The sequence below is a fragment of the Phoca vitulina genome, unplaced genomic scaffold (genome assembly GCF_004348235.1).
Source record: "Phoca vitulina isolate PV1807 unplaced genomic scaffold, GSC_HSeal_1.0 scaffold40, whole genome shotgun sequence".
NCBI lineage: Eukaryota > Metazoa > Chordata > Mammalia > Carnivora > Phocidae > Phoca > Phoca vitulina.
Genome location: NW_022589743.1, coordinates 23028549 through 23047759, shown reverse-complemented (window position 1 = coordinate 23047759; position 19211 = coordinate 23028549). Strand labels below are relative to the sequence as shown.

Here is a 19211-nt window from a genome sequence, read left to right as displayed (position 1 = left end):
GGCTCTATGCCAGGCAGCCTAAACAGAAGACAGTAGCCACCACTCCGTATGGGCGAGGAATGACACGGTGCCTCCCCTTAGCACCAGCTGGACCTGGTTCCGGGCCTGCTCTGTCCCTCAGATCCCTGGCTCTTGGGGCAAATGTACCCTACTGACTGTTGGAGCAGAACCATGCTAGAGGCTGCTGAGATTGGAGCTTTTGCCGTTCCTGGCTGGCCAGAGCCTCCACATTGGAGGTTCGTTTTCAGGAAGCCCTTAGGGAAGCTGAGCTGGGTTGTTTTTTTTTTTTTTTTCTGGAGGTAAAATGACTGCTTTTGTAAAAGAAATCCCATTTGCCTCCCACTATGACTAACCACAGATGAGGAAGCAGTCACAGAGACGTTCTGGCCCCTGCAGCCCCTGGTTTCCTGCTGTTCTTTTTCTTGGAGACCACACATGGAGCTGTACACGCAAGCAGGCCGCATTTCCTTCCAGGCCTACAAGGAACCTTGACTTCCTACAAAGACCACTAATGCCAACATTCATACACGTGGCAGCACTTCTGCCGATTTCAAAAGGAAGAGGTCTGTCTGGCTGAGGAGAACATGGTCCGAGACACCGACAGAAGCTGACTTCCCAGCTGGCCTGCCTGCTCCTGCAAGCAAAGATGCCTCATTCCAGCGCCGATGCTCTGTCTCCCGTGAAGACCCTCGTTCTCGGGGAGCTGGTGAAGGTGTGGAAGCTTTGCTCGGATGTGGTCGGGGTCACAGACACTTGGGCAAACAAGTTCTTTCTAGGTCTGCAGGAGGCAGGGAAGAATGGGGAAACATGAACTGTGGCCAGGTCCTGCCTCGAATACCCACGCTGCCGGCTCAGAAGCCACACTGCATTAGCACCTGTCATTTGCTCACTTGTATGCATCCCACATGTCATCAAAAGACTATGTAGCAGGTGTGAAGCATATAGGCTGGGTTTTTTTTTTTTTTTAAGATTTATTTATTTGAGAGAGAGAGAGAGAGCAAGTGGCAGGGGAGGGGCAGAGGGAGAGGAAGAGAGAAACTCAAGCGGACGCCGCACTGAGTGCGGAGCCCCACGCAAGGCTCGATCTCACAACCCTGAGGTCAGACCTGAGCTGAAACCAAGAGTCAGACGCTTTCACTGACTGTGCTACCCAGGTGCCCCTAGGCTGTTTTTCTTAACTAGTGAGTTTATTCCGCTTTTTTACCCCCCTGTTCTAAAAGTAATAAAGCCACAAACACATTTTTTGGACAATAAAAGAGTAAAATGTGCATTAGCATTTTCCAGCCTTTTTTGGGTATGCGTATACACAGTGGGGGTCTTTGCGTAGTTATAATCAAAGCAGCTCTCCAGACTGTACTCAGGAATTTCTCAGCCACTGATCCGTGGCCAGTCCAGCTTTCATTCTCTCTGTGTCCAGCAAGGCAAGTTTTACCTAGATGAACTATAGCCTCACTTTGCTCAGGGCCACCTTGGCCCTAAACACGAAGATGAGCCCCCCAGGGGGAAACTCTAGTTCATCATCCACCTTTGGTCCCTGTACAAGTGAGATGTCTCTGATTCCTTGGGGGAGGGAGGTCTATCACCCGCTAGTCAGCACTGCCCAGGAATACTAGAAACAAAGTCTCATCCGTAGTGTCCTCAGTAGAATCTGCTCCCGACAGGGCCTGGGGACTCTTCCTTCCTTGGGATTGGCCAGGGCTGTATTAGTGACATCAGGCCTTTAGCAATGGAAACTGAGGAGGAGTGGGGCAGGGGGGAGGGAGGTGCAGGGAGAATTGTAGAGAAAAAGTTGGGTTTGAATTTGCCACCCAAACCCCAACCTGTGATAGGGACAAAGGAAGTTGGGCTTGCTCTTGCAATCTCAGGAGAAGAGGAGAGAGATGTGCTTATCAACCTTTCTCACATCATGCCACAGGCAGGAAATGCCCGTGTCTGCACAGCATGCTAGGGCAAGAGTCTGAAACATCAGCATTTCCTCACACCTTCAACACATTCTAGGAACACCGGTTGGGATGCTCTGGGAGAGGGAAGAGGGAGAGAAGGCCCTTCTACTTTCAACAAACCTCCCAAGTGGCCACAGGCTTCCTAAGCATTTCTGACTTTAGAAGCCCCCACACTGCCAAGATAAAATCAATGAAACTCCCTCTAAGGCAGCGATCCTGGTCCCCACAGCCAATGAAAGGAGGCAGTGGCTGGGTGATTTCTCCCGTACACTCCATGGGACTGAGGCACGCTTCCCAGGACACCTATCTGCTGGGCATGGCTGCTGATAAAACAGAATTGATAGCCTAGAGGAGAATGCCCTGGCTTGGGCCAGGCATTAGTTTTGCCAATCTTGTCAAAAGGTTTCTGTTTCCTGGCTCAGGAGTTTGCAGGCCTACCGGCCAAGGCAGAAACTGATAATTACTTAAGAAAAGCAGAACGGCCAACATGAAATTGGCTCTTCTCTGGGCTGGGTTAGCCCATCCACCCATCCCAGGTGCAGGGGAAGGGGGGGGAGGGACACCTGCTAACTCCCCTGGGCACTGCTGCAGAAAGCTCCAGTCCCCTGCATGCAGCAGCATCCCCCAAGGCCGCTCACATCAGCAATAGCCTCATGGGGCCAGCTTCTGGGACGCTGCTGTTCCGGATGCAGAGTTTAATGGTCAGGATGTGGGTTCCAGAGACAGAACAGACCTGGGTTTAAGACCTGGTGTCCTTAATTCAATCTTTCTGGCCCTCAGTTTCTTTCATTGTAAAATGAGGATAGTAATGGTAACTGCCTTATCGGAGGTGGCTGAAATGGGAGAACAGATGCTAAGACACCTGGCCGGGTGCTGGCTCCATCTACTCACTCAGCACCGTTACCTATCACCATTATGCTGCTTGAGCTTTGCACGTGCATGCGCACACACGCACGCACACGGTACACCTCTCTCCTGAGGGCCAAAGCAAGGCTAAAAGTGAAACAGCCGCCCACCCCCGCCAACATTACAGCAAACCTAGTAAAGAGATACTGTGAGATGTACTGAGGTTACCAAAGCCAAACCACACCCTTTGTTTTCCGTAGGTGTCTCATCTTCATTGCAGAGTTAACTCATTCGCATTTTGTAAAGAGTCAAAGCAACCCTATTCCCTATTCAGAAGTGTGAACCCCCCATACTTTGCTATTCAACAGCTGCTAGAGCAAGAAGAGGAAGATCCATCTAGAAAAATATAATCCCTTCGCTGTAAAGTCAGGGCTGTCAGGCTTGAGAGAGCCAGGGGCTTCTAGATGGGTAAAGGTCCCTGAAAGACCTCCAAAAAGACGGAAGCTGAAAAATTCAGTTCAGGATAGACTTTCTTGACAAACAGAATTTTCTCCAGGACACCAAGTAGAGCACCCTCCTTTGGCAAAAGGGAAACAGGTCTGAAGTATCTAAGTGTGTTCAAAGAAAATAAGATATGTGGGTAATTTTATGTTAGAATTGTAAACCTTGCGGGGTGCCTGGGTGGCTCAGTCAGTTAAGCATCTGCCTTCAGCTCTGGTCATGATCTCAGGGTCCTGGGATCGAGCCCAACACCGGGCTCCCAGCTCAGCAGGGGAGTCTCCTCCCTCTCCCTCTGCCCCTGCTCCTGTGCTCGCTCTCTCAATCTCTCAAATAAATAAATAAAATCTTTTTAAAAAAAATTGTAAACCTTGGATTATCCAGAGTAAACACTATATCAGAATGTTGAACTAAGAAAAAAAATTTCTTAGAAATTAATATATACCAATACACACACACACACACACACACACACACACACACAAATGATGAGGCCACATTTAAGCGCATTTCCCTGGTGGACAAAGAGCCCAACTTCCCAACCCTCTTCTGAAGGACCTCCGGCTATGATGTGCCCATCAGAGTGTATAACACCATCTTCATGTTTCACATATTAGCCCTTGGTAAATGTTGCATGAAATTTGATGATCCTGCTAGGAAAAGGAAGATGATTCATAATCATCTATTCCTAATCCACAGACCCTTGATGAAAGCCTGCTAGGTTTAGGGTTTGAAACACTGGGGCTGGAAACAGTTGGTTTGAAGACAAATGGCCCTCTTATTTAAACGAGGAGGTTCCAGACGCCTGCAGAAATGGTAAATTCAGCTCTTCCTTGATCCCTACTAGTTCCTCCATTAGTCTGTGTTTGTAGCGGGTCCTGGTGAGGCCCCCTTGGGTGGGGCTTCTGACCGCAACTGGGGTTCCCAGACAGCTCCCGGGGGCGGGGCTGGATAGGGGCGGGGCCGTAGGCTCCTGGTCTCGAGACAGGGCGCTGCAGCATTTAAATGTGAAATGGAGCACCGGGGCTAAACCTCGCAGGCGACCAGAGTTGCCTTCACCAGCACGCATGATTAATCCAGCATCAAATCAGAAGTCCCGTGGCGGCCCGCTGCTCTAGGACCCCGGCGGGGGAGGCGGCCTCGGTTTCTGAGGTTTACGCAGTTATTGAGATGCAAATGTATTCAGGGCTGGGGCCTCGTTTCTCTAACTCGCGCGGGAAGGCAGATGCCGAAACCCTCCGGGATCTGCCTACACCCTCTGCACCTTGCGGGGTGAAGGGAGGCCCAGACTCTCCCTGCTGCGGGGGGAAGGGACCGGCCAGGGAGTGTGGCATTCGCGTGGGTCCCGCCGCGCTGCAGCCGAACAACTAGCAGCGAGCCCGGACGTTCCCGGAGGGGCTGGCTGTAGTGGGAGGAGCTAGCTCCAGCCTTTTATTCAGGCTTTGAAACAAAACAAATAGATCAAAGAGTTTCCGTTTCCTGGCCTCGGTGTCAGATCCACTGGGGAAATCCCTGGAGCAGAGGGGGAATGAGCGAGAAAGCTCAGGCGCACCTGTCTTAGGTGCCAGGCCAGCCTACTTCCTCTCGGCGTCAAGGCAGGAGCCGCTGTCAGGGTCTCCGGGATTTCCCCCAGGGGCACTTGGGGGAACTGTGAGAGTCCCGAGCACCTGAAAACCTTTCTTGGAAGCACTTCAACGATGTCTTTTCACAGGGCTTAAAACGTCCTAGCAAAATGGAAGATCTGAAATCCAGATGAGGGTCACCGGAAATTCAAATTATCAGGCAAGGGCTTGCTCCCCGAGGTCTCCAAAAGGACAACTGCTAAAGGAGAATGTAGCTGAATGGGAGATCCCAGTGTCCTTTAGACTCCTTCAGACCGGTTTGGACTTGTAAGAAATACACCACTGAGCAAGGCTCATTCATTTATTTTTTTTCAAGACTGGTGCCTCCATCTTCTGAGAAAGAGGCACTGGCTCTTTTCAAAATGAGAAACATGGGTTCAAACTAATTAGCTGTGGGCCCCTTGGCACATTACCCTACTTTCTTAGGCTTCGGTTTTGTCATCCATAAAATGGGTTAATAATACCAACCTCTTACGGTTGTGAGAACAAATGAAACAATGCACAAATGAGATACAGTATTTGTATGTGTTCCATAAAAGGACTGGAAAAATATATTATCTACGACAAACTGTTGACTGCAGGTTCTTTCGGGAGAGAGGAGTGAAAGTGGTGGGGATAGGTGCCTGGAACTGATATGTTTTCTTCCAAAGACTTCAGTACTGTTTTCAACTTTTATATTAAAAATACCTTTATGCATAATACGGGCACTGCCTCATGGTAGATACTCATGTTAATTTTTAAAGCTGAGATCTCAATTCTAACTTAATTTTCCTTTGGGGCTTCTGGTTCAAGGTGGAAGACTGAGCCCATGGAGGTTTTTTGTATGTTTTACACCATTATAATAAACTTGTCATATGCCTCCTCCTCTTAGCCCAAATCTCTAGACATGATCTAAATCATGTATTAACACAAAACCTATAACAAGGTACCCTGACACAGGGTACTCTCAAAGACCATGAATTCTAAGTAATCCCTGAAAGAAGGGGATAGGAGTATCAGATGGAAAGAAGAAACCACATGCCCAGGAGGGGACTGCTGCCAAAACAGTGGGTAAGGTGGGGTCCGGGGAAGAAGTAGATCCTGGAGCAGGAAAGCATCAGGGGAGCTATCTGGGAGACCAGTAGAGACAAGGTAGGAGGAGCACACAGGCAGTTTAGCACCCCCATGCCCCTCTTGTCCCATCCTCCCTTCCCCAAGACCCAGAGCCCAAGAGGCTCTGGCTTCAGCTGCCTTTCTCATCTGTGGCTTTTATCCCATTTCTGGCTCATAGAAATGTATATCTCATTTTTGGGCACAGCTATACCTTTTGAATTAAAAAAAAATGTTTTATCTACATCTTTATTTAGAGTGGAGGGATAAGCTTAAAGCATGGATTCACAGCAAGAACTTGATCTAAGTTTGAAATGATTGATTTTCATTTAAGTCCAAATATTGGTTTGAGAAGAAAACCGGAACAAATTACTAACCTTAAAAAAAAAAAAGGTTGGGACGCCTGGGTGGCTCAGGTCACCATCTCAGGGTCCTGGGGTTGAGCCCCACCTCAGGCTCTGTGCTCAGCGCAGGGTCTGCTTGAGATTCTTTCCCCCTCCTTTTCCCTCCACCTCTGCTCCTCCCCCCACTCACGTACTCTTTCTCTCTCTCTCTCAAATAAATAAATAAATAAATAAATAAAATCTTTTAAAAAACTGGACAAGTATGCAAAGATCTAGATATGAGACTCCGTTGGCTATAAAGGTAGGGGCTTCTAAACCTCTACAAATAGAAAATGCTCATGTTCTATAAACTGTTCTAGGTCATAGAAACAGATGGGAAGCTACCCAACTAATTTCATGATACTACCATAATTCTGACACTAAAACTGGATAAGGGTAGCAAAAGAAGAAAACTATAGGTCAATATTTCCTATGCCATTGATACAAATGATCTTAACTTGTAAGTAGCATATTGAATCTAGCAATGCTGTTTTTTTTTTTTAAGAAACAAGTATTTTTTTAAAACAAACAAAAAACAGAAAAACAAATGTTTTTTTAAAAAACAAGTCAGGGCACTATGCTTGGTTGTGCAGGATGTACACTGCACAACTTGCTGAGGTGTGAATGAGTTGTTTAGTGCACCACTGAGCAGCCCTCAACCCTGTATATCAGACCAAACAGGATTTAATCCCAGGAATATAGGCCTAGTTCAACATTAGAAAATCTATTTGTGTAATTCACTGTATTAATAGATTAAGGAAGAAAAAAGTATAGGATTATCTTAACATATGTGAGAAAAGCATTAGTTAAAACTTAACACCCATTTCTGCTTAAAAAGAACTGAAAAAATACTCCCAGAAACTAGAAATACAAAGAACAGCAGGAGCTCTGAGAGTCCTAAATTCTTCCTGGGTTGGTGAAGATTCCACATACAAATTCTTTGAGGTTATCCTCATTGATCCATTCCATAAAGCTATCAGAAGAAATCCTGACACCCAGGTCACCAGACCAACCCACCAGCACAGGTTTATGCCAGGGCTGACATCTGCAGGCTGCAAGAGCCATGACCTTAGAAAGGGTCACAAGTTCCACCACAATATGGGTGGTTCTCACCATGCAGCTTGGAGAAGACACAATACTCTCCAGCTTCACCCTTACCACTAATGTAAATAACGTTTATAAAATTCTTACCTAATAAACAATTTAGGACAGTCAAAAAAAAAAAAAAGAAAAAAAGAACAGCACATTTCTTAACTAAATCTATAATCAGCATGCTGTTCAATGGTAAACTGTTAAATGTATTCATATTAGATCTTAAAAAAATGGGTAAAGGATATCACAAAGAAGAGGAAATAGGAATTGTCAAAGAATATAAGAAAAGATACTGTACCTTATCAGTAATTGAGGCCATATGTATATTGAGATGCCATTTCCGTCCATGAGATTGGCCCAAATGAAAAACAGTAACAAATGTTGGGGAGGGAGTAAACAGGTTCCCCCAAAAAGTATGGCAAAGAGTCTAAGCTGGAACAGCATTTTTGGAGGACAATTTGACAATATCGATTAATATTTAAAATGCACATGGTTTTCAACTTCGCGAGTCCATGTCTAGATCTTCTCTAGAGAAATATTCACACATATGCACACATGGGTTGTGTATATGGTTTTAATTGTGGTATTGGTTGGAATAGCAGAAATTGGGACACCGTGCCAGGGATTAGATTTATCCCCTTTGCCTTTTCTCTAGAAAAGAGAAGTGCCCTCCCCCCAAAAATGCTCTTAGAGTCACAGACCTTATAGCCTTATAATTCCTTGGGCATTGTCTTAAATCAGCCACTTTGGAACACTGACATCAGAAGAGCCTGTTTGCTGCAATCTAGGAAAGATGGTGTAAGAAGACCCCCTGAGTTCGGAGGGCTTAAAAAGAGAAGTTCTCCAGTCCCCCAAGATGGGTCCCCCAGGGAAAGGAAATAGTGGTGATGCTAGAACTTGTCCTCCCGGCCTTCCTGGGCAAATGAACACACGGGAAGCCACTCTGTCGATAGCTTAAAGGAACTAGGTATCAGGAGCAGGTGTCCTCCGAGGAGCTTAGCACTGAGGAATTAACTTTTTCCTGTCCCAAGGACGGGCTGTGCTGTGCATTCCCATACCACCTCTGTGTCCCAGGGTCACCTGTTGGCCTGTGCAGTGAGAAGTCTTTCCTGCTAATGAGACTCTAGTTCTCTGCCAATTTGGGTGTAGTAGCACTGACCACTGCCCCCTCTTTGACTCTAAGGGAAAGCCTCAAGAGGGAGCTGCTGGGATGTTCGCTGGTATGCATGTGGGCACTGGAGCTGAAGAAACAGAGAAAAACGTCAAAGGATGTGAAGATTGTGAAGCAGGTATGACGACTTCTGTAACCATTGGTCAACCTGCGAAGACGTGGTTGTTACCATTCGGTGTTTGAACACAGTGGTTACCGACAGTTTTATAAAACCCTTCTTTGTGTCTTGGGAGACAGTTAAAGATGGCAAGCCCTTAGCCCGGGTCTCTATTATATTCACATTCCTGTAGTGCAAACCTGTTGGCTAGCCCGCTCCCACAGTGCAGCTGAAGGGTCTTGAAGCAGAGGTCTGAACCCTTTCCCCAGACGCATGTTTGGCACAATGCGGGTGTCAATGAGGTTGCTTTAATGGTGGCTGCATCCCTTTGTCCTGGAGAGAAGGGGTTTATGGTAGCCCAGGATTGATCTCGCACGGTCATGAAACCACACATACAATGATTTGCTCTCTGAAACCTGCTTTGAAGTGGATGATGTTTTGTTTTGTTTTTTACAGATTTATTTATGTATTTATTTTTAGAGAGAGGTGGGCGAGGGGCAGAGGGAGAGAGAGAGAGAGAGAGAATCTCAAGCAGACTCCCAGCTGAGTGCAGAGCCTGACGCGGGGCTTGATCTCACAACCCTGAGATCATAACCTGAGCCAAAACCAAGAGTCAGGCGCCTAACCAACTGAGCCACCAACGCGCTCCATGGATGATGTTTTATTGTCCAAATCCTTCTCTTTTAACCCTCTAATACTTGGTAATTTAGATACTCCATAAACATTGAGAATTATGGTAGAGGTATTTGTTGACCTTTTTTATTGATCAGTTTGGAGGTTAATAAGCACTCCATGTTATCTGACTTTAAAATCCGAGAAAAAGTTCCATTTATTAAAGCCCAGGAGGTTTGCTTAACTATTTACAAACTCATCAGATTTATAAATTGCAGAGAAGTGGTTGTCTTAACTCCACATTAATCTCTGCTCCCAAGGAGAAAACACACACAGGTATTTCATGCCACCCACCTCTAAACCAGTGAAGGCTGATCTCTTTGAGACAGGGAGAAAGTAGAGGCAGAAAGTAATGAAATTCAGAGAGGTAGAAGCTCAGCCCGTGTTGGGACTTTCAGGCTGCCACTTGTAACCTGGGTTGAAAGATGTGACCCCACCCCACTGCCCTCCTCCCCCGAAGCTCAGCAGGGGGAATGAATGTGGGTGAGCATTCCAACTTGGAACCCGACACCTTCAAACACCATGATCGCTATCTGGGGGCAGCAAGAGGGTGACCTACATGATTCAAACCACAACCAGCCAAGTGTTTTGAAATAGTAGATCACAATGGACTTCTTTGTAACACCGTCCAAGTGTGGCTCAGCTTGCTGATGCTGTGTTTGCTCTCAGGCCAAAGGTCATCCTGGGCTGCTTCTTCCCTCTGACGGCTTACTGGCTCCTAACACAAATGGATTACTTTATCAACTGTCTGGCAACTCCTTATCTACTCACACACAAACTCAAAAGGCTTTTCCCTCCACATTTTGCTTAGGAGCACCTAAAGTTCTTAAGTAAACGGGACTTTTTTTTATGGCTTCCTTTTAATGTCAACCTTTGGGGCTGTATGGACAGAAAGGGTCTTACCAGACATGTTCCAGCAATTCCACTTCTGGGTATTTACCCGAAAGAACGGAAAGCGGAGTCTCAAAAATATATTTGTACTCTACGTTTGCAGCAGCATTATTCATGATAGCTAAAATGTGGAAGCAACCCAAGTGTCCATCGATGGATGAATGGATAAGCAAAATGTGGTATAGACATACAGTGAAATATTATTCAGCCTTTAAAAAGAAGGAAATTCTGGGGCACCTGGGTGGCTCAGTTGGTTAAGCATCTGACTTTGGCTCAGGTCATGGTCCCCAGGTCCTGGGATCCAGTCCTGCATCGGGCTCCCTGCTCAGTGGGGAGTCTGCTTGTCCCCCTACCCCTAGTGTTCTTTCTCTCTCAATCGCTCTCAAATAAATAAAAAAAAATCTTTTAAAAAAATTAAAATAAGGGCGCCTGGGTGGCTCAGATGGTTAAGCGTCTGCCTTCGGCTCAGGTCATGATCCCAGGGTCCTGGGATCGAGTCCGCTTCTCCCTCTGCCTCTGCCTCTCTCTCTCTCTGACTCTCATGAATAAATTAAAAAAAAAAAAAAATTAAAATTAAATAAAAAGAAGGAAATTCTGACATGCTACAGCATGGATGAAACTTGAGGACATCATGCTAAGTGAAATGAGCCAGTCACAAAAAGACAAACACTGTGTAATTCCAGTTACATGAGGTACTTACAGAGTAATCACATTCACAGAGACAAAAAGAATGGTGGTTGCCAGAGGCAGTGGGGAAGTGGGGGTTGGGGAGCTATTGTTTTATGGATATAGTTTCAGTTTTGCAAGATGAAAAGAGTTATGGAGATGATGGTGATGATGGTTGTACAACATTATAAATGTATTTAATACCACTGAACTGTACACTTAAAAATGGTTAAGATGATAAACTTTGTTATGTGTATTTCACTGCAATAAAAATTTTTGAAAAAAAAAGGGGATGTAATGTAAATAGCCTCACCCTGTTTTCCATATTTGATGGCAATTATAGTAAAATTTCCTTTTTGATAAAACAAACTATAAAAGTGTACATGAGGGGCACCTGGCTGGCTCAGTCAGTGGAGTGATCGACTCTTGATCTCAGGGTTGTCGATTCAAGCCCCATGCTGGGTGTAGAAATTACTTAAAAATAAAATCTCTTAAAAAAGAAAAAAAGTAAAAGAAAGTGCACATGAAAAACAATATAATAGTAACAACAACAACAACAACAACAAAAACCCAGACATTGACCACTACCTCACATCAAGCACTTAACAAAGCCTGCTTAACTTCAGGGTGCTGGGCTGGCTGCCACGAATCCCCAGGACTGGCTAAAAATATAGATTCCAGGTGGTGCCCAGATCCACTGGGATTCCACTTCAGTGGGCCTGGGCACCAGGAATCTGTCTTTTTACAGTGCTCCTGCAAAAGACTCTGACTTGCAGTCAGTTCCTTACCTAGATTATTCTAGAAGTAGAAGAAGAATAATTTAGTAACTTCCTCAATCATTCTTTCAGGCTAATCAGTACACATTTGTCAAACACGTAAGACACATAAGGCTCAATGGCAGATGCTAGGAAAACAGAGGGTAAATAAGAACATGAGTTATTATTTACTGAGTGCTCACTATGCATCAGGCTGAGTACTTACCATGGATTATTTCATTTAATTCTTTTTTTTTTTTTTAAGATTTTCTTTATTTATTTGAGAGAGAGAGTACATGAGCAAGGAGAAGGGCGTGTAAGGGTGAGGGGCAGAGGGAGAGGGACAAGCAGGCTTCCTGCTGAGCTATTGATCCCAGGACCCTGAGATCATGACCTGAGCTGAAGTCACATGCTTAACCCACTGAGCCACCCAGGCGTCCCACTTCATTTAATTCTTAACAACATTCCAGGAGGTATATGCTATTAACACATCCATTTTACAGATGAGAAAATTGAGGCACAGAGAAGTTAAATAACTTTTTAAAGTCCTCATAGCTAGTAGTAAATGTGGCTCCGGGGTCTGCACTCTTGACCACCATAAGCCAGTCCCTGCTTCCAGCAAGCCTTGTGAAGTGGGGGTAACATGGAAATTACCATAATAAAAGACAGAATGAAACAAATGTGAAATTGAGACACAAAGACAAGTGCTGGTAGAGGAGCCATAGCCAGCATGACAGGTTTGGACTCAAGAGGTTTTTTTACCCTTTTGCCAATCAGCTGAAGTAGTGTGAAATTCCCCAGCAAATCCTTGAATGGAGCCACAAAGAATCAGTAAGAGTCAACTCATCTGACCACAAGCAGAGATCCAGAGTTTGTTCTAACACACATTTTTCTTTGAGGTATGACACTAAACAAGTTCTATCTAGCCCAGGGACCAAGGAAGAGAGCTGGCTATTTCCACCTCTCAGTTTCTAAAACCCCTTGCTTTTGTAACGTGCTCGGGGTGTGAGTCAGGTCAGCCTGCGAAGCGGTCAGACAAAAAACTGCCGATTCTGTGTTTTCTTTCCATTCTGTGACTACAACTGATTCACCTCAAGACTGATTGGCAGGGACCAAGAAAGATGTCAGTCAATCTGGGAGCCAGGGAGCAAACTAATTAAGTCTGAATGAAGGTCACTGAGGTCACTGTCCTAGGTCATAAAAGTTCTGTGCTGGCTTCTCGGAGATTGTCCGCCAATTGCGGCAAAGACGCTGTCTGAACCCCACAGTGATCTCACTTCTTCAAAGATGTGACAGGCCCTGTGGTTCCAAAGAAACAAACTGGTTAAAAGAAGGCAGTGTGTGGCAATTTCTATTTTGAAGCAATGTGAAGCGCTGTATAGGACATCTTTTTGTTTCTTTTTTCCTTAATCCTAAAGATTAGCTTTTAAAGGGTCCCTCCTAAAAATGTACTTTGGCTTTCATCAATTTTTTAAAATTTATGATACATACATTTGATTGTATTATATATACATACACCTCCTCCACGAGTAACTGCTGTAACAAGCTTAAATTACCTACTTTAACCCAACTTAAAAGAAGTAAAAAAAGAGAGATTTAAGATTTGAATATAAAAATTCTGATTGTAAATGTCTTTTTCCTCTAAGTTGGCCTGCTCTCTCAATGAATATATAAGCACAATGACTAAGTTGCCTGTCTCTCCAAATAAGTAACTCAGATGAAATGTTACTGCCCAAATCTAATTTTGATACCCTAAATCAATGCTCTTATGGTATATAGGAATTTGAAGTGTGAAATTAAAAATAAAAAGGTTGGGGGCGCCTGGGTGGCTCAGTCGTTAAACGTCTGCCTTCGGCTCAGGTCATGATCTCAGGATCCTGGGATCGAGCCCTGCATCGGGCTCCCTGCTCGGCGGGAAGCCTGCTTCTCCCTCTCCCACTCCCCCTGCTTGTGTTCCCTCTCTTGCTGTGTCTCTGTCAAATAAATTTTAAAAATCTTAAAAAAAATAAACTAAAATAAAAATAAAAAGGTTGTTTCCCTCCTTGTTCCCACAGTAAACCAGACAAAAAACAAAAAGGCAGTCACCCTCCCTGAGCTAAAAGTAGCAACAAAGAAATAAGCCCGGGGAGATGTTGATTTGGGGCGTCTTTACTATGACTGTGGTGGCAAAGGCAGCTGAGGGTCCACCAAAGATTCCTGCCCCAGCCCCCTTCCCAGAGCATGGCTGTCGCAGGGAAGCAGCTGCCTGTTAGGGGCCACACTTGCCAGGACCCCTGAGTCTAAGAGGGGACACAGGCCTTGTCTCTGCCAATGCAATGCAAGCAAAAGAAATGGGTATCACTTCTGGGTTAAGAAGAGTTAAGAAGCATGTGTGTCTTCCCTCTCTTGTTTGCCCAGTACCCTCTGGAAGCTGAGAACTACCAGGACCTAGAGGAGGGCCCATGCACAAGAGCCTGGGAACCTGTGTTCTAAGTGGACCACGGGAAGCAAACCTGCGCATCAGGAATGCCTGCATCCACTGTCACGAGAACCAGAAGAAACTTCAGCTGTTTAAACCGCTGACATGTTGGAGTTGGTTTGTTACACCGGGTAGCACTATTCTGATGGCTTACTCCAAGGTGCTGAGATTAGGGGCTGGAGGAGGGAGGAAAGACTTATTAGTGAGTGAAGACGCACACTAGGAAAGAAATAACATTTTCTTCTTCCATGGAAAACTCTTTAAGACAAGGACTATAATCTCAGAGGCCAAAAACACTAGGCCAGTAGCTATCATCACCTAAGCAGCGCTTATGATGTGACAGGCAGCCCTAAGCGCTTACACTAACTCACTCGGTTCTCACCCATTTATTGGGCAAGCTATTAATATAACCCCCAATTTGCAGATGAGGAAACCGGGGCCCACAGGAGTTAAGCAATTTGCTTAAGGTTCTAAGGCTTGTACGTGGCAGAGGCAGGAGGCCAGGCAGGCAGTCCAGCTCCAGAGTCTTGCTTGTTCGCTACAGGATACGCACACCCCTCACAATGTGAGTGGAAAACAGGACCAGACGAGAGCTGAGGCGATTAGCAAAATCATGCCCGGTCTGAAGGGGTCAGCTGTTCAGCACAACCTGATGATTTCCACAGGTACCTGAGATCTTCCCATCTTTCAAGAAAAGCCGGAAATCCAGATTTTTATGGAAAGTTTCCGGATTTCAAATTGTTTCCCTTTTGTTTCAAGCTTCTGCAGCCCCAACAAAGTGCCCAGGCAGACCGCATGTGACCCAGGGCCGGCCACCTGCCTACCCGGCTCTCAGGGTAGCTGTCTCCCAGGGCTGTGCCGTCTCCCGCTTGCTCAAAGGCCCTGGGGAGTTCTGAGTCTGGCAGCCAGAAGGGGAGTCAGCTCTGCAAACAGCAGCTCCTTCAGGCCCATGGATATGAATAATTAATTTCTGTTTTCTCACTGCTGGCCCACAAAGGTTACCAACGAGCCCAGCATTCAAGGAAGCAGCTCCGTCCCCTTCTGAGACAATGAGGACAGGCATGGAGGATCCTGGGGGTATTCAGGGAGCCCCATAATGAAGTCCGGAGTGGCGGCCGGGGCTCAAAGGGAGCCGGCGGCTAGCGGCCAGGGCCTGTGTGCGTGCTCCCTGCCTGGCTGCCTTGGTAGGGCCATCAGAGCGTCCGAGGCTCATTAGAGACGGACACTCTGGGGCTTTCACTGCTATCAGCGGGAGGGGGGCTCTGAATTCCTCAAGATGCTTTATAATGAAACAAAAAGGCGCAATTATGCAGCCAAACTGAAGACAAGGCAGCTGCATACAAAGCAGGGCTTTCTCCATAATAGGACCAACCTCAGCGAGACAGTGCCGAGGCCTCACCTTCCTCCCTGGGCTGCAGCTGTGAGGCATCCGTAATTGGATGCTCCGCTGCTCGAGCTCTTGGACTATTCAAACTGCAGGATTTCCAGAAGCCTTGGGTTTCAGTTAAGGATATGCCCAGGCAACAAGAGGAGCCACGTACCATTTTTCACCCTTACTATTTCAGCAATACGTATGGCCAAACCAGTAATAACTGTGATGATAACAGTAAAATTAACCAGCACACATTGTATACTGTGTGTCAGGTGCTTTTCTAAGAGCTTTATATATTAAGTTATTTAATCTTTACACCAACTTAATTTGATATTGATATCATGTTATTATCACTCTGTCTACAGATATGGAAACTGAGGCACAAAAAAATTAACAGTGAAGTGGCAGAGCTGGACTTTGAACCCAGGCAATGTGGTCCTAGACAGTACACTCTTGACCATCATACTAGTGGCTGTTTGCTTTTACACAGAGCTCCCTGGATGCCAGGCGCTGTGCCACATATTTTCTGTACATTATTTCATTTAGTCTTTACAACACCAGGTGAAGTATAATCATCTCCATTGTACAGAATAGAAAATAGGTTTATAGAAGGGTGAAGTGACTTGGTTAAGGGCACAAATAACAAGTGGCCTACATAGTATATCCAAACCCAGATTTCTCTGATTCAAAGCCAGGCTCTTAACTATTACTTGGTCCAGACTACCAGTTCATCTAACTTACTGGCTCATAAAGGTTAGGCCGGGAAAACCTCTAGTCTAATCACCTTTTTTTTTACAGGTGAGGAGATGTAGCCTAGAGAGATTAAGAGTTAGTAGTAGGGGGGCGCCTGGTTGGCTTGGTTGGTAAAGCATGTGACTCTCGATCTCAGGGTTGGGAGTTGGGGCCCCATGGTGGGTTATAGCATTCACTCAAAATAAAATAAAAAAAAAAAGAGGGGCGCTTGAGTGGCACAGTCGGTTAAGCGTCTGCCCTCAACTCAGGTCATGATCCCAGGGTCCTGGGATGGAGCCCCATGTTGGGCTCCCTGCTCAGCGGGGAGTCTGCTTCTCCCTCCGCCTCTCCCCTGCTCATGCTCTCTCTCTCTCAAATAAATAAATAAAATCTTAAAAAGGAAAAAAAAGAGTTAGTGGTGGGTTGTACTAGAGTAACTTTGGCCCCAGAAAGAGCTGGGTTCCAATCCTAGCTCTGTCCTTTATTAGCTGTGTGATTTGGGCAAGTGACTCAATGTTTCTAGACTTATTAGTAGAGAATGGGAATAATAATACTCAGTTTCATGGGCGATAAAGTATGTGTGCAATCTATATTCTAATAAACACTCAGCATGGCAAAACCATTTCATTATAGTCAGGTGGTCCCCAAATTACAGATGGTCAAACTTCTGCTTACAAATCTGCCTTTGAAATAATGTGTAAGTGGTGAGTAGGTGGCCAGTATTGGCTCCCAAAGTCTAATTAACAAAGACCTTGAAAAATTGCACTGCACTTCTGAAACTTTTCTGAGCAGCACCCTCATTGTGCAAAATCCCCAAGGAAATCACATTTATCAGAGATCTCAGCATTCAGACGTTTAGGCCTTCTACCCTCACAAATAAAGTGAATATACTACCAGATCAATGACATTGTGGACAAGATAGGTTTCCACGGTTTTTAATTCTAGTATCCTTTTCACGATGTTAGTGATTTCATGATTTTGCACCTGGAACAGTGGACCATGCTGTGATGGCGTGTTTGGTCCTCTGGCACAAATATCAAGATTGGTGATTGTACATTTGGTTTCATTTTGGGGTTCCTATTTTTGGTTGCCAAGGCTGGTTATTTATCAGGATATGCTCATGTGACCAGCACCCAATAATAGTCTCAAACCCTAAGACTCAAACAGACTCCCTACAAACAACTCCCCACTCGTTGGGAGTAGATATTCCACCTATGTCTTTGAGTTTGCTTTTAGAGAGAGGGCACTCCCACACGGCCTCAGGCAAGGAAGGACATCAAAGCCTATGCTGGACCTCTCTTGTGTCTGTCCATACATATATTTTTCTTGCTGCTCTTGTTCTGTATCCTCTGTAAAAAAAATCTTAGCCATGAGTATAATCTGCTATTGAGTCTTATAAATCTTTCTAGCAAATCACCGAATAAAACAATGGTGAAACAATTTAGCCATTTCTAACATTGTTTTTCACATTTTTGAGACCCACCCTCTGATATATACCCACAAACAGCTATGGCTACCCCTTGGTCTTAGTGACCAACTCAGAGGTTTGTTTTGTTTTAATACAGGTTCAGGGTGGAGCCTGAGATTCTGCATTTCTTTCTTTCTTTTCTTTCTTTTTTTAAAAAATAGGCTCCATGCCCAATGTGGGGCTTGAACTCATGACCCTGACATTAAAAGTCACATGCTCTACTGACTGAGCCAGCCAGGTGCCCCAGGAGCTTAGAAGTTTTGAGGAAAATACTTTGATTTCTGAAGTTCCAAAGAGCCATTCTTCTTTATGAATGTAAGTCAGATATTTGTATCAGTCAGGACAAACTAGGTAATGCTGTAGTAACAAAGAGCACCAAACATTTCAGTGGCTTACAATGACAGTGCTTTATTTTTCACTCTAGTGCATGTCCACTGAGGATTGCCTGGGAGTTCTGCTCTGTACTGCCCTCCCTCTAGGACCCAGGCTGACTGAACACTCACCATCTGTACATTCCAGTAGCAAAGGGAAAAGAGGTCTCATACCAGCATTAAATGCTCTGCGGCAGAAGTTGCACACATCACTTCCATTCAAACTCACTGGTTAGAACTAAGCAACGGTCTCTACCCAATCTCAAGGGAACCAGGAATGTAATCCTACCTACCGTGCTCCTGGAAGCAAGAGGGAATCAAAATATTTAGTTTACAGTCCTAACGACTAGCACAGGTCTCCATGAGTTGGTCAGGTTTGGAGTATTATCTTTTTCCTGTATTGTCCACCTTCAGGAAACAACAACCTCCCACAGCAGATTCTGAGCAGGCAGACAGGGTAGTAAGCTAGAAATGCACATGTCAAAATCTCCTCGGGGGCATATGAAGTTTGAAAATGGCTTCAGGAAGAAAAACCACAGCCCTTGAGAATAATGGTTCTAGAATGTGTCTTATCAGCTGGTCCTACTGGCCCCCCACAAAAGAGGAGAAGGGGGAGGAAGAGATAAAGATAAAAGCAAAGAAAGGGTGCCTGGGTGGCTCAGTAGGTTAAGTGTCTGACTCTTGATTTTGGCTCAGGTTGTGATCTGAGGGTCATGAGATGGAGCTCTGCTTCGTGGGGCTCTGCACTCAGTGGGGAATCTTCTCGAGATTCTCTCCCTCTCCCTCTGCCCCTCCCCCCAACTTGCACACATTCTCTCTCTCTCTCAAAATAAATAAATAAATCTAAAAGCAAAGAGGAGGAAGAAGAGGAGAAAAAAGTAAAAGGTCTTTAAATGCTTAGAGACCCCAACAGTCTGCCCAGATGGTCCAAATCCCACAAAATTCTTGAAAAGACACAATCATTCTTTTATTTGTTTAACAAATACACCAGGGCCCCTGGGTGGCTCTGCCTTCGGCTCAGGTCATGATCCCAACAGGGAGTCTGCTTCTCTCTCTACCCCTCCCCCACTCGTTCTCTCTCTCTC

The 19211-nt window shown here is 45.4% G+C and overlaps 1 protein-coding gene across 1 annotated transcript in view; it reads right to left on the bottom strand.

The window, feature by feature from the left end:
• ABR (ABR activator of RhoGEF and GTPase) overlaps nucleotides 1-19211 on the bottom strand; it is a 170924-nt gene that overhangs the window by 139917 nt on the left and 11796 nt on the right. The gene's annotated exons all lie outside the window — the stretch shown is intronic.